At 38.1% G+C, this 15413-nt stretch overlaps 1 protein-coding gene across 1 annotated transcript in view; it reads right to left on the reverse strand.

The window, feature by feature from the left end:
- Positions 1–10254, reverse strand: part of LOC132111733 (asparagine synthetase [glutamine-hydrolyzing]-like) — an 82192-nt gene extending 71938 nt beyond the window's left edge. The window contains exon 1 of the mRNA XM_059519314.1: positions 10192–10254. The gene's annotated coding sequence lies outside the window, so the exon portion shown is untranslated. The remainder of the gene's footprint in view (positions 1–10191) is intronic.
- Between the last annotated feature and the right edge of the window lie 5159 nt (positions 10255–15413).

Consider the following 15413-nt stretch of genomic DNA (forward strand, 5'->3'; position numbering starts at 1 on the left):
GATAACGTTAGGGTGTGGAGTTAATGCGCAAATGGCAATCTCATTGGCTGGCGCTCACCTATTATCGTTCGTTTCAGCAAATCAGTTCGAGCGAATGCACAAAACCTGATTAATATTCATGAATCCAGCAGCTAATTAATCTTTAGTAATCTTTAGTGTGTTTTTATAGTTCTTATTAGAATACGTATCAATATTATCTTATCAGTATTCTTGTTAGTTTTTCTCACCTCTTTTTTTTTTTTTTTACAGAATCACTGAATGACAAAAAAAGCACCACCACCATTCCAGTTAAAATGTTCAGTTAAATTGACTAATATGCATTTAGACATGGTTATCAAGTTTACTTCTAATTACTAAAGTTCTAATTATATATCAGTCTGGCGAGTAAACTAAAATATTTAATGGCCAATGGCGATTCAATTGCAGAGGTGTCCATAGAGGGTTGCATAGACTGAAGCGCGTGACATTTGCAGTAATCTCAGCATCTGCCATCTCAATGAGGACATAAATACATAAACAACATCACCAGAACTGTTCTGAATCACTTCACAAGCATTTTACAGTTTCATTTGAGTAAAACCAGTGTCAGTTTAAAGGTATTCACGGCAACCCGTCAAAATAAGTTCATTTTTACAAGAAGGCATTGTGCTAGAAATATTACTATTATTTAGTAGAATGTATGTGATACTGCTACTACTGTTGAGAAAATTAATAAAACTTTTTAAAGAAATAAATCACACAATATTTCTTCCATGTTTTAATTTTAACAGCAAATCCTTTATTTACCAAAAAATAGAATGTGTTCAAATTTCATTAATTAAAAGACAAATAAAATTTGGGTGAAACTTGTTTACTGTTTTTTGTATAATTGTATTACTTGTAAAAAAAACTTTAATCACAATTTTAAATAAGTATAAAGAATGGCATTGGTTTTATTTTTAGTGATAAAGTGTTTTTTGTTTTTTTTATTAGCATATTGTGTTTTGCTTTGGTACCGAAATTGGTACCGAGAACCGTGGATTTTCACTGGAATCGGTACTGAATACTGAAATTTTGGTACCGTGACAACACTACCGGTAAGTCAACAGTCTATTGTGGCAAGCCTACTACAGAGCGCAACACTGGGTTCTGAAAGCAATACTCAGTTAATTTTCAACCGAGGAAATGTAATTTTTAAATCTTAAAAGTAGAGCCCGACCGATTTATCGGCCGGCCGATATTATCGGCCGATATAAGCTAATTGCATTTAAATCGGCATCTGCATTTATAACGGCCGATGAAACATGAGAAACAGAGTCTCATGCTTCACTCATGTTATGAGTGTTGCATAGTGTGCCCACCAGAGGGAGCTCTGCAGCTCCAGAGTTAACAACAGCGCCAGAAGTCCACTACAGAAGAAAGCGATCAACTGTTTTGACGGTGAGTCTGTCGTTCGTCATGTGAAATGATTGTAGATTTAGTTCATACCCTGTATATAAAAACTGTGTGGTAGTTCTAGCTAACGATCCTATCATTATTACTTCTAAATATTCTGTAACATCACTTACAGCCGCTAATGCATTGCTATATTAGATTAGCCACAAAGCTAATACCATGTTTATCAGTGGAAGAGCGCGAACGTTAATAGGAGGTAAAACTATAACATTAGCGTTTAACTTATTCTTATTCTATTGCGGTGTGTTTCCCACATAATGACCGCGTAATTGGGCCTTTCACACAGGACGCGGTATGCACGGCGCTTGCCGCTGGGTTCAGCGTTGCCCTTCAGATACAACGCGATTTGCGCTGCGCTATGGCATAGGCGGAGTTTTAAAAACGTTTAGCGGGAGCTCTTTCATAGTCTGTTCCTCCTCCTTTCGGTCAGAAGCAAACATGTATCTGTCCCGTTGTAAGAAGCGAGCGATAGCGCTAGTCCTGCTGATGAGAATTAAGAGAGAAGCAAGGAAGAAGAGGCTACCCTCAGGTCCAGAGAACAATTTGGTGAATTCAGGCTGGTTACGTTACTCTAACGCTAATAGCTTCCTTTTTAGCAGGCCCCTTAAATGCTTGCTTTTAACTTGTTTGAAGGTGGTTCTTCTCAAAATTGACAGCGGTGTGTTCATGACACTAACGTTAACCATTCAACTTCGAATTGATTCCGTAATCTTCTGGTAATATTAGGCAAGACGATGTTTTGATTCAGACTGCACAAAGAGAAGAGGAGAAGATATACGGGTCTGTTGTGAATGTGTCTGTTAGAGCAAATATAGTGTAGTTACAGTAACTACAGTAGGTGCGTCAGAAATGATTAAACCAGAGGGGACATGTAAATAAATGTGAGCTGAACAAGCGCTTTTTTTTTTTTTTACATATTGTTTCAAAGCAGCTTTACAGACATAACAGGAAAATGTTGAAATAATATTGTTAAATATAAGTAGGTAATACCTATTGCTTGACAAATAAAAATATATATATATATTTCTCATTTTTGCCTATGTAGGAGATCCCAGTTTATTATTATTATAATTATAATGATGACATGAGTAATGATACATGGTGAAATTATTAATACACATGCTTATTCTTTCTATGTCTCTCTTTCTGCCTACAGATGGCTGAAAAAGGTGAATGCTGTAGCAGCAAAGTGTGGGACTACTTCTGCAAATACTTTAACTTTAGTATTATAATTTATTTACAGTAAACACACAGACTGTTAAAACCAGCTTCAACTGGAAGAAAGTAAAAGTGTTAAATGTTTAAAACCAGACTGTTTTTTGATCATTAAAAAATATATACTTTTGATGTGCAATTGTTTAGTCATTGAGACTGTAATCTAAGGCTTTTTTTTTAACATAGTCCATTCTGGAAAATGGTTTATACAGCCCACATACATAGAACAGGCAGATATTTTGCTATTGAATGTTGTGTAAATGCAGTTTATAGGAAATGGGTCTAATATCCAGATTATTTTTAAAATCAAAATATCGGCTTATAAATCGGCTCTTTTCGAGTTAATATCGGCATCGGCCCCCAAAAATCCATATCGGTCGGGCTCTACTTAAAAGTCAGACCTGTCGTGAGCTCCAATTTATTACTACTCAATGGAATATAATTTTGCTGAACTCATCCGTTCACTTTTTTATTAATATTATTAATTTATCCTGTAGACTGACACCAGGAACAGTAAATTATAGAAATGAAAACCATTTAATTGAGATTTTGGCTAAATAACACAGTATGTGTATTAGAGATGCAACTAACGTTTATTTTTTCTGTTGACAAATCTAACGATTATTTTTTCGATCAGTCGACTACTCTAATGATTATTTTTATTACAATAAATAATTAAAGTTCTTTTTTTGATTAGCTAATGAATCCTTTAGATAACTTTACAAAAAAATTTAAGTACAACTTTTAATATAATATTTCAACCTTTATTCATTTTCAACCAATATGGTTGAAGTTTTTACAGTATACAAAAATAAAGAGGCAAAGAAAATTATTTTACTATGGTAAATATGAAGCGCTTAGAATTAAACCACAGTAGCCACAAATTTACAGTTGTCCCGAGACGTCATGAAATGTTCTTTAGCATCACAAACCATAAAATGTAGTCAGGGTTCTGCTATGGTTTAGCACGGTTTCCAGAGATCTGGAGCTGATTCTGGGTAGCTCGGTGGTTTGTGACTGTAGTCTCGCAGCGCGCTGTTTTTTAAGGGGCCGTTCACATATCGTGTCTTTTGCACGCTCAAGGTTGTTATTTCCAATGTAGGCGTGCGGTATGCGCGCTCATAATGGAAGCGACAAAACAGTGGAAACAGGCGCATCCGCACCGCATCGAGTTAAAAACATCAACTTTTCAGAATGCCGCAAGCACACCGCGGGTCATGTGACAAGAACTAACCAAGCAGCTTCATCCTTTCCCGTAACAACGTTGAAAGCTCAGCTAAGATGAAGGAACTGCTGAGCATAGATGTATATGGATTGCCATTTTGAAATAAATTTAGTAGCAGAGCTACTGCAAGCGATTTTTAGTGCTGCAAATCCATTTATCCTTTGCTGAAATTTCTGCGTCTTCATGGAGAGAGCATGTCATGGTTGCTTAGCAACGGCAGACGCCCCAGGGGCGCAACTGCCAGAGCGCTTTGGAAAGGAGAAAGCGGCGCGACTAGGCTTTTCCACGCGTTTTTAGGCGCGATATGTGAACGGCCCCTAAACGAGTGTTCGAAACCCGCATCAACAGACTTTATTTTTTATTTTATCCTTACTTCAGCCACTACGGGTGATCATACCAATAACTTGTAATCTTTACAAAAATATCGGAATCACGCAATGAGCAAGTCTGCGTTTATAAGACATTTAATAATATCACATCAGTTTGTTCCATCACATCTGCAGCAGAGACCTGAACCAGGAAGTTGGTCACCAGATCATACGGTAACCAGTTAAACAGTAACACCGGAGAGCGCCAGGATGTTTTCCTCGGAGGTGCTCGTGCATCGCAGTTGTGCTGCCGTGGTACACCATATAGGTTTTACAAAGGGACATTTTATTTGGCCTCTGTTTAAAGTATTACCATACTTTTGATAACAGTGGTCTCTGGTTTTGTGATAGAATGCAACTTTCTCCATTCCCAGTATGCCATTAAGCGAGATGTAAACATTGTGACGTGTCGACGCATTTCACGCACGTCGACGTAATCGATGATGTCGACGCGTCATTGCAGCACTAACGTGTATGAAGAGAAGCAAACAAATGTAAAAGGAAACATGACGCGATGACGTCATGAACATGCTAATTATGTCATCATCCAGCGGGCTACTTTCAGTTGAAATAAGTTGGCAATACTTGTTGCAACTCTGACTGGTGAAATTTTCTATACAGAATCAACAGATATATTTTTTTGTAACATTAATTCAACTTGTTTGTCAACCTCGGAGCTCACAACAGGTCTTTAAAGATGTTGCAGTTATTGTTAAAAAAATCTATTTACATTTACATTACATTTATTCATTTAGCAGACGCTTTTATCCAAAGCAAGTTACAAATGAGGACAGTGGAAGCAATAAAAAAACAACAAAGAGCAATGATAAATAAGTGCTATAACAAGTCTAAGGTAGGTTAACAGTACACGTAGCATGGGCTTTTAAATAATAAATAAGAAAACAAATAGAATAAAAAAAAGAATAGAGCAAGCTATTGTTAGTGGTCTTTACACACACACACACACACACACATATACAAAATTGCATAATAAATGAAATCAAAATATAATACAAAAAGATTAGAAAGGTAGTTAAGATTTTATTTTAAGAATAGAATTAGAATAGTGAGTGTTAAAGTTAGAGGGTCAAATAAAGATGGAAGAGATGGGTTTTAAGCCGATTCTTGAAGATGGCTAAGGACTCTGCTCTGATTGAGTAGGGGAGGTCATTCCACCCGGAGGGAACATTTAATTTAAAAGTCCATAAAAGTGACTTTGTGCTTCTTTGGGATGGCACAATCAAGCGACATTCACTTGCAAAATGCAAGCTTCTAGAGGGCACATAAATCTGAAGTAATACATTTAGGTAAATGGGTGCAGAGCCAGTGGTAGTTTTGTAGGCAAACATCAATGCCTTGAATTTTATGCAAGCAGCTATTGGTAGCCAGTGCAAATTGATAAACCGAGGTGTGACGTGTATTCTTTTCGGCTCATTAAAAATTAATCTTCTGGAATTAATCCTGGTTCTGGATTAATTGTAAAGGTTTGATAGAACTTGCTGGAAGACCTGCCAAGAGGGCATTGCAATAGTCCAGCCTGGACAGAACAAGAGCTTGAACAAGGAGTTGTGCAGCATGTTCCGAAAGAAAGGGCTTGATCTTCTTGATGTTGAATAAAGCAAATCTGCAGGATCGGACAGTTTTAGCAACGTGGTCTGAGAAAGTCAGCTGATCCTCAATCATAACTCCAAGGCTTCTGGCTGTTTTTGAAGGAGTTATGGTTGATGTGCCTAACTTGATGGTAAAATTGTGATGAAACGATGGGTTTGCTGGAATCACAAGCAGTCTTGGCAAGGTTGAGTTGAAGGTGATGTTCCATCATCCAGCAAGAAATGTCTGTTAGACAAGCTGAGATGCGAACAGCTACCATCGGATCATCAGGATGGAATGACAGGTAGAGTTGAGTGTCATCAGCCTAGCAGTGGTATGAAAAGCCATGTGTCTGAATGACAGAACATAATGATGGTATGTAGACGGAGAAGAGAAGTGGTCCAAGAACTGAGCCATGAGGCACCCCAGTAGTTAGATGTTGTGACTTGGACACCTCCCCTCTCCAAGATACTTTGAAGGATCTATTTGATAGGCAAGACTCAAACCATTGAAGTGTGGTTCCTGAGATGCTTTTTGCCAGTAGGATTGATAGGAGGATCTGGTGGTTAACCATGTCAAAAGCAGCGGACGGATCAAGCAGGATAAGTACTGAAGATTTGGATTCCGCTCTTGCCAGTCTTATAGCTTCAACAACAGAGCAAGGCAGTCTCAGTTGAATGTCCACTTCTGAAGCCAGATTGGTTGCTGTCAAGGAGGTTGTTGTGTGTGAGAAATGTAGAGACTTGGTTTAACACAGCCCGTTCAAGAGTTTTTGCAATGAAAGGAAGAAGGGAAACTGGTCTGTAGTTCTCTAAAAGAGATGGGTTGAGGGTGGGTTTCTTAAGTAGTGGAGTTATACGAGCCTGTCTAAATGGGTTGAGGGTGGGTTTCTTAAAGGGACACTTCACCCATTTGCATTTAGCTTTGTATTGTTAGAAACCCAGTCATATATTATAATGATCATGGAATTTTCCTTTATTTTTCCCTGAGATGGGAGAAATAAGGATTTAAGTGTTTTACTTCCTGCTTATTATGACGTAAAAATCATCATTTTGCGTCATAATAAGCAGGAAGTCAAAATTCATTGAAAAGTGTAGGGACTACAAACACTAGCTTTTTATTATTCCAGGGGGTGGGACCCACTCACCCTACAGGCCTATTACAGATCAGTGGGTGGGACTAAACTTACAGAAACGAAAATGAAAATCCGCCATCTTGTTTGGAAGCTATGTAGCTAAGCTAACAAGCACTTATGGAGTCAGATTTACGAGAATGGCTGGAGGAACAACTCATGATATGGAAGAAGAGGATTTTCAAAGTCTGTTGCTCGAAACAGATGTCCGTGGCTATCTATACGAGCCATAATATAGCGCAGAGCAGCTGAGGCTGATGTAGGAACAGGAGGCGGCGGCTGCAGCCGAGGCCGGAGACCTGCCTGTCGCGTCCGAGGAGCCCGGGCGTGCTCGAGCTGGTGCGGACTGGTGGTGCCTGTGCTCTCGTTGTGCGCCTACGGACACAGAGCTAGAGTCCGTCTGCTGCCAAGAATTTCAAAGATGCCAATTTCTCCTCGAAGAAATGTCTGAGGCAGACAAGGACACGGATGTTTGCATTGTGAACCATCCTAGTTTCGCCCCGCATATGGACAGAGGCGTCCTGGAGACATATTTCAGAATTCCGAAGGTAAACTGGAAACGCCAGCCGAAGCCTGCAGGGACAAATGGACGTCTAACTGTAAAGTAAGTGTTTCAATTTTATTTATTATTCATTTCGTGAAATGTACACAATTTCTTCAAGCATTATTATCACGAAATGATAAATTCGGTTAATAAGTTACGTAACGTCAACTGTAAACTGTTTGTGCAGTACCTTTTTTAATGCACAAAAAGCTTACTGTGGCATTGTTTACTACTGTGGCACGTAAATACCATACATCGCTAACTGTGTCCTCAATGTCTTGTAGACAATATCGCCTACCGACACTTTCTCGAATGGGTCCTGCAAAGCGAGAGATTAGTGGGAGTGGCTTGTGGAGCTGTGCAAATGTGTTGCATTGTGGGAGTTGTGGTTTTCCATACAAATGAGCCCTAAAGTTACTTTCTGTAATAACTCGGTAAAAAGGCACCAAATTCGAAAATTATAATAGATTTCGACTACATATATGACCCACTTTCAATGAAGATCAATGTTCCCACGGGTGAAATGCTCCTTTAAGTAGTGGAGTTATACGAGCCTGTCTAAATGATGAGGGAAAAACACCAGCGTGGAAGGGTGTGTTGATGATGTGAGTGAGTGCAGGTACAACTGCAGGAGAAATGGCTTGAAGGAGATGAGATGGAATAGGATCAAGCGGGCAAGTAGTAGGGTGATTAGAAAGGATGAGTTTTGAGACTTCTGCCTCAGAGAGTGAAGAGAAGGATGTAAATGAGTAAGTTTGCTGGTGATATGAGCTTGATTGATTGTGGTGTGGAAAATTGTGCACTAATGTGTTTAATTTTATTAATGAAAAATGTGGCAAAGTTGTCAGCTATTAGAGATGGAGCAGGAGGGGGAGGAGGAGGACAAAGAAGTGAGGAAAATGTTTTAAAAAGCATGCGAGAGTTAGAAGAATTGTTAATTTTGTTATGGTAGTATGTCATTTTTGCAGTGGAGACATTATCAGAGAAGGAAAATAGGAGTGACTGATACACATTAAGGTCAGTAGTGTTTTTGGATTTGCACCACATTCTTTCAGCAGCTCTAAGCTTAGAACGGTGTTTGCGTAGAACAGGGGTGCCCAACCCTGCTCCAAGCGATCGACTGTCCTGCAAAGTTTAGCTCCAATCCTAATCAAACACACCTGAAGCAACTAATTAAGGTCTTCAGGCTCACTTAAAAATTAAAGGCAGGTGTGTTTGATAAGGGTTGGAGCCAAACTTTGCAGGACAGTCGATCGCCAGGAACAGGGTTGGGCACCCCTGGCGTAGAACATCAGATAACCAAGGGGCAGAAGGAGTGTTATGGGCTGGCCTGGAAGATAAGGGGCAAACAGTGTCTAAACAAGATGTACAAGTGGAGCAGAAAGTATCAGTAGCACTGTTAGCATCCAAAAATGCAAACAGTTTAGGGAAAGGAAGTGAAGATGAAACCATTGCAGATAGCCGGGAGGGTGAAAGTGTGTGTAGGTTACGTCGAAAGATGACATGTGGAAGGTTAAGTGATGTGTCAGGGACCATGTTGAGGTTAAGAGTGAGGAGGAAGTGATCCGACATGTGCAGTGGAGTAACCAGAACATGATCAGTAGAGCAGTGTCGCGTATAAATAAGGTCCAGTTGGTTATTTTTTTATTTCCTTAAAAAAAACAACAACAGATTATTTTTATTTTTTACTTTCAGGAACCAGACTTTTGTGCCCCATGGGAAAACTAATGGGAGAATACTTGGAACTAATGGCATTTCTCAGACACCCAAAAAAAAGAAAAGAAAAAGAGAATACTTCGATATTTTGCCATCAATACATGGCATATTTATGCTTTACAGCAGCACAGCTTGAGTGAATTAACATTAGTTTCATCAGGTCGCATGTTTAATAATGTAATCTGACATTTAAAACCTGTTCTCTCACGGATGGCTTAAATAGTAAAAAATATTTGTTGTGTAAATCAGCATAGTCCTCTCAAAAGGACGTAACCTTACAGTGTCATTTGGCTGATGTTACAGCAGCAGAATATTAGTCACTCCTATTTAACTTGCTTGCTATTACATGATTTAAACCGTACTATCTTAGTCTGAACCTCAAGTAATCTTGACAAACTATATATCATTGGAAAGCTTAAAGACTGTAGATTTGATATTTGGTGACTGACTTTTGAAATACTGGACAGAGCAACTGTAATTTATTAATATGCAACAAGAGTACTCATCAGAGTCACAGTGCGTTCTGACCTTAACTTTGAAACAGTGATGCATAGATGAAATCATGAAAAATCATTTTAGAAAAAAAAAAATGTTTTAAATAAATTTAAACTTCCATAGCTTTTTTGTTATATAATCCTTTTAACTTTTTTCACTTCTACAATAATCTGCCACGTGTCTGCTTTAAAAAGAGACCAACCTTAAGTCTTTGGTACAAAGCATTCATAATGTATAACAGTTTAAGTTGGAAATGTCATTTTCACGTCTATGTTCAAAAAGTGGAACCGACAGTTAACAGTGATGTTAAGATTATAGCACATGGTCTCAGGTTTCAATCTTTCCATGTGTCTATGGTTTAACATTCGGAGCATACCAAGTGAATGTCATGCTATAATCACATTTTAGCATATTAAATACACAACACATGTAACAAACTAGTATTAAATCCATCAGATACAGTTTGTATTACCTTTAAAAGATGCTTGATTTATATAGGTTGAAGTGGGAGCCCTTCTGCAGCGAGGTCCGACACTGAGCTGAGCACGTGTGCAATAAATTAGTGACGTGTCGTTCTTGAACGATTCGTTCATTTTGAACGAATCTTTAATGTGACTCGGGAAGAACGAGTCGTCTCGGGGAGTGATTCGTTCAGTCGCGCATGCGCATTATTCTATAGGTTCTGTTCTAGTAGTAGTGATTCACCTGTCAGTCAATGCAGTCTTGAGCCGGAAAGAGAATTGATTAGTTCATAGTTCGGGTCTATCGGGTTTTTGACTCGTTCCTTAATCACGTGACAGCCACATACGCTAAAACCGGCTAAAACCAATGCAGTATGAGCCGGAAAGAGAATTGATTAGTACATCTCATGAGTCTTTCAGGTCTCGGGTCGAGTTTGACTCATTCCTTAATGAATTAAATATAAATAAATACATAACTAAATAATAATAATTACATAAATAAACCAACCGGTAGTATTAATATGCAGAGGTGGAAAGAGTACAAAAATATTCTACTCAAGTAAAAGTACCATTACATTAATGAAATTTTACTTAAGTACAAGTAAAAGTACCAGTATAAAAAATCTACTCAAGTAAAAGTAAAAAGTAGCTCATTTAAAATTTACTCAGAGTAAAAATTACTTAGTTACATTTTAACAGTGGGAGGGAGTCAAAAATGGGACAGGCCAAGGTTGTCAAACTCAGTTCCTGGAGGGCCACAGTCCTGCACAGTTTAGATATAACCCTAATTAAACACACCTGATCCAGCTAATCTAATCATTTAGGTTTATTTGAAAACTACATGATATGTGTGCTGGAGCAGGGTTAGAACTAAACTATGCAGGGCTACGGCCCTCCAGGAACTGAGTTTGACACCCCTGGGATAGGTCTATTAATCTCAAACTACAACCCGAATTCCGGAAAAGTTGGGACGTTTTTTAAATTTTAATAAAATGAAAACTAAAGGAATTTCAAATCACATGAGCCAATATTTTATTCACAATAGAACATAGATAACATAGCAAATGTTTAAACTGAGAAATTTTACACTTTTATCCACTTAATTAGCTCATTTAAAATTTAATGCCTGCTACAGGTCTCAAAAAAGTTGGCACGGGGGCAACAAATGGCTAAAAAAGCAAGCATTTTTGAAAAGATTCAGCTGGGAGAACATCTAGTGATTAATTAAGTTAATTGATATCAGGTCTGTAACATGATTAGCTATAAAAGCTTTGTCTTAGAGAAGCAGAGTCTCTCGGAAGTAAAGATGGGCAGAGGCTCTCCAATCTGTGAATGACTGCGTAAAAAAATTGTGGAAAACTTTAAAAACAATGTTCCTCAACGTCAAATTGCAAAGGCTTTGCAAATCTCATCATCTACAGTGCATAACATCATCAAAAGATTCAGAGAAACTGGAGAAATCTCTGTGCGTAAGGGACAAGGCCGGAGACCTTTATTGGATGCCCGTGGTCTTCGGGCTCTCAGACCACACTGCATCACTCATCGGCATGATTGTGTCAATGACATTACTAAATGGGCCCAGGAATACTTTCAGAAACCACTGTCGGTAAACACAATCCACCGTGCCATCAGCAGATGCCAACTAAAGCTCTATCATGCAAAAAGGAAGCCATATGTGAACATGGTCCAGAAGCGCCGTCGTGTCCTGTGGGCCAAGGCTCATTTAAAATGGACTATTTCAAAGTGGAATAGTGTTTTATGGTCAGACGAGTCCAAATTTGACATTCTTGTTGGAAATCACGGACGCCGTGTCCTCCGGGCTAAAGAGGAGGGAGACCTTCCAGCATGTTATCAGCGTTCAGTTCAAAAGCCAGCATCTCTGATGGTATGGGCAGCTTGCATGTCTTGGAAGGCTCTGTGAATGCTGAAAGGTATATAAAGGTTTTAGAGCAACATATGCTTCCCTCCAAACAACGTCTATTTCAGGAAAGGCCTTGTTTATTTCAGCAGGACAATGCAAAACCACATACTGCAGCTATAACAACAGCATGGCTTCGTCGTAGCAGAGTCCGGGTGCTAACCTGGCCTGCCTGCAGTCCAGATCTTTCACCTATAGAGAACATTTGGCGCATCATTAAACGAAAAATATGTCAAAGACGACCACGAACTCTTCAGCAGCTGGAAATCTATATAAGGCAAGAATGGGACCAAATTCCAACAGCAAAACTCCAGCAACTCATAGCCTCAATGCCCAGACGTCTTCAAACTGTTTTGAAAAGAAAAGGAGATGCTACACCATGGTAAACATGCCCCGTCCCAACTATTTTGAGACCTGTAGCAGAAATCAAAATTGAAATGAGCTCATTTTGTGCATAAAATTGTAAACTTTCTCAGTTTAAACATTTGCTATGTTATCTATGTTCTATTGTGAATAAAATATTGGCTCATGTGATTTGAAAGTCTTTTAGTTTTCATTTTATAAAAATTTTCCGGAATTCGGGTTGTAGTTGTTTTTAATTAAAGGAATCAGTTATTTAGAATAATAATACATTTGGGCTGTTGCCAAGGAAATCAGTATCAACAAACTCATCTTTTAATGCAGAGGAAATGCAGAAGATTCATTGGAAGTGGCATTTAGATGTATTACACTGTGTAGTGCTGGACAAGAATGCATTTAACCTGCAGTTACAAATGCATGAATAATGTTTTGATATACAAGACATAAAATGTTGAATACTCATTTGAAATGATAAGAAATTAATTATTTAAAAAAATCAAAAGATAGCCTACTTTAAATGTGAAATTAAAATGGCCATATGTGTCAGCAAGTCACTGTTAATAAGTGAGTCATTGCGATTGAACCGAATCATTTAAACGTTTGATTCATTCAGAAACGAAACACTGTCACGTTGCTCAGAGACGCAAAACTGTGCTTTGGTGGCTGTGTTTGGAATTATTTTCTGTTGTAGAAATAGAGCTAAAAAAGGCAATATGGTGTCTAAAACGCAAGTCTCTTAATTAACTTGTTTACTGAACTGTTATATATATGTATGTATATATTCATGGAAAAGATGGCATTCTTTGTGTGATTTTGATTTAATATATATGAAATTATATAAATATGTGAATTTTCTGCCCCTATATCTTCAATTTTGCGATCATTCTAAATGCATTTTAGGAGACTGAATCACACAGTGAAAGAACGCACTATAAATGCGCGCGCACATCATTAAAACAAAAACAGCACACTCCTCACCACTGTCTTTTTGGCTAATTTGTGCAAAACCTCTTGCTAAAATGTCAAAGCTTCATTTTAACCACCAATGCAACGATGCAATTATTTAGCTTACCTCTTCTTGCGAAGGGTTGATGTCTTGTCGAGATTTTATAAGCTGCTAGTTTGGTTTTAGGCAAGTACAGCTTACACTGCATAATAGAGCATACATATGGCCAGGGGTTCACTTCATTTCCTTCGAGTTCAACTTCAGAATATGACGGGGTTTCGTTTTCAGCGGTGTCTGCACCACTAACGCCTGTTTTGTCCGTCTGCATCTTTCTCGTGATTTTAGCGCCAGTTTGCCCTCCTGCTCATTATTTACTGCCGTAGTTTCCAGGGAGCGATTTATTTTTTTTATTTTTATTTTTTTTACTCAGTAATTAATGTGTTTTAAAATGTAGCGAAGTACAATACTTCAATCAAAATATACTTAAGTAAAAGTAAAATTACAAATTAAAAAAATTACTTTAAAAAGTATTAGTACACAAAAAAGCTACTCAATTACAGTAACGCGAGTAAATGTAATTCGTTACTTTCCACCTCTGTTAATATGGAATTTATATTCTGCTTTCCAATCCTGTTATCTTCAGATACCTAAGAATTTCTCTCATAGTACTTGTCTGCCCTGAGGCACAACTTAACAGATTTGATATAGTAAAATTTATTATTCCCATGTTTCTCAGTTTCTTAAATAACTCTTCTCCTTCTTTGGAATACAATGCACAATGTAAAAGTACATGCTCAATATTCTCTGCTTTACTGCATGTTGTACATAATCCTGACTGATGTTTCCCTATTGTGAATAATGAATAATTTAAACCAGAATGTCCAATTCGAAGTCGAGTAATTATTATGTCTTCTTTTCTATTGTTAAAACATATTCTCCCTTTGCCAACTAGTTTTTGAATATTGTATAGGTGTCTGCCCTTTAAACCATTGTCCCACATTTCCTGCCACTTTTTATTCATGTGTTCTTTAATTCTTCCTTTTATTTCTGCTTTGCTCAGTGGAATTTGTACATCAACGTTCATAAATTTCAATGCTTGTTTGGCCAGTTTATCAACGATCTCATTCCCTAGTACTCCTACATGTGCAGGTACCCATAGGAACCTCAAGGTCTATACCCATTTCCTGAATCGTAAGAAGATTTATAAGTAGGCTACTTCATACATTAAATAATTCCTTGATGTTGATTGTTCACTTATTAAACTATTTAAAGCTGACAAGGAATCTGTAACGACTCGTATGGAGGACAGGAGGTAAATGCGAGTAAACAGAGTTTATTGACAAGAGGTGTGATGGATGAAGGTTGGAGAGTGACGCAGGGACCTCGACGGCAGCACAGACTGGTGAGTAGGTGGTTTGAGTGCGCTGGTAGAGATGATAGTGGTGGTCCGTGAGAGGTGAAGATAATCCGTGAGTGAGTGATACAATCCAGAGACGACCGAACAGGAGACAAAGCAAGGCAGGAACACGAGAGACTGAACAGACATCAACACGGAGGACCTCAAACAACGATCTGACAAACAAGAGACGAAAGACAGGGCATTAAGTAGGCTGTAGGAATGAGCTGCACCTGCCGCTGACACCAGATGTAACATTTTCATAATTAACCGCAATTTAATTATATTTTCTCAGTGACTGTAACTGATTACATTTATTTTTGTAATCAAATGATATAATTTAGCTATAGGTAGACATTCAAAAAAAGGCCCTTTTTACCGCCGCTGCATTTGCAGCTTTTGACCGCTGAGTGGCGCTTTAACCACAAGTTATCAAACAAGCGCATCACAATACGTTTTCGCAGACATCAGTTTTGCCTCACTGATGTGTTACATTTGATGGCTTCAGTCACGGAAAATGAAAGAAAAATACTATAGTTAAATATTTAATATGTAATATTCACAGATGAAAGTTTAGTTTTATGAAGTTATGTGCATTTCTTAGAACGAATTC

Source organism: Carassius carassius, chromosome 31 (genome assembly GCF_963082965.1).
Source record: "Carassius carassius chromosome 31, fCarCar2.1, whole genome shotgun sequence".
Classification (NCBI taxonomy): domain Eukaryota; kingdom Metazoa; phylum Chordata; class Actinopteri; order Cypriniformes; family Cyprinidae; genus Carassius; species Carassius carassius.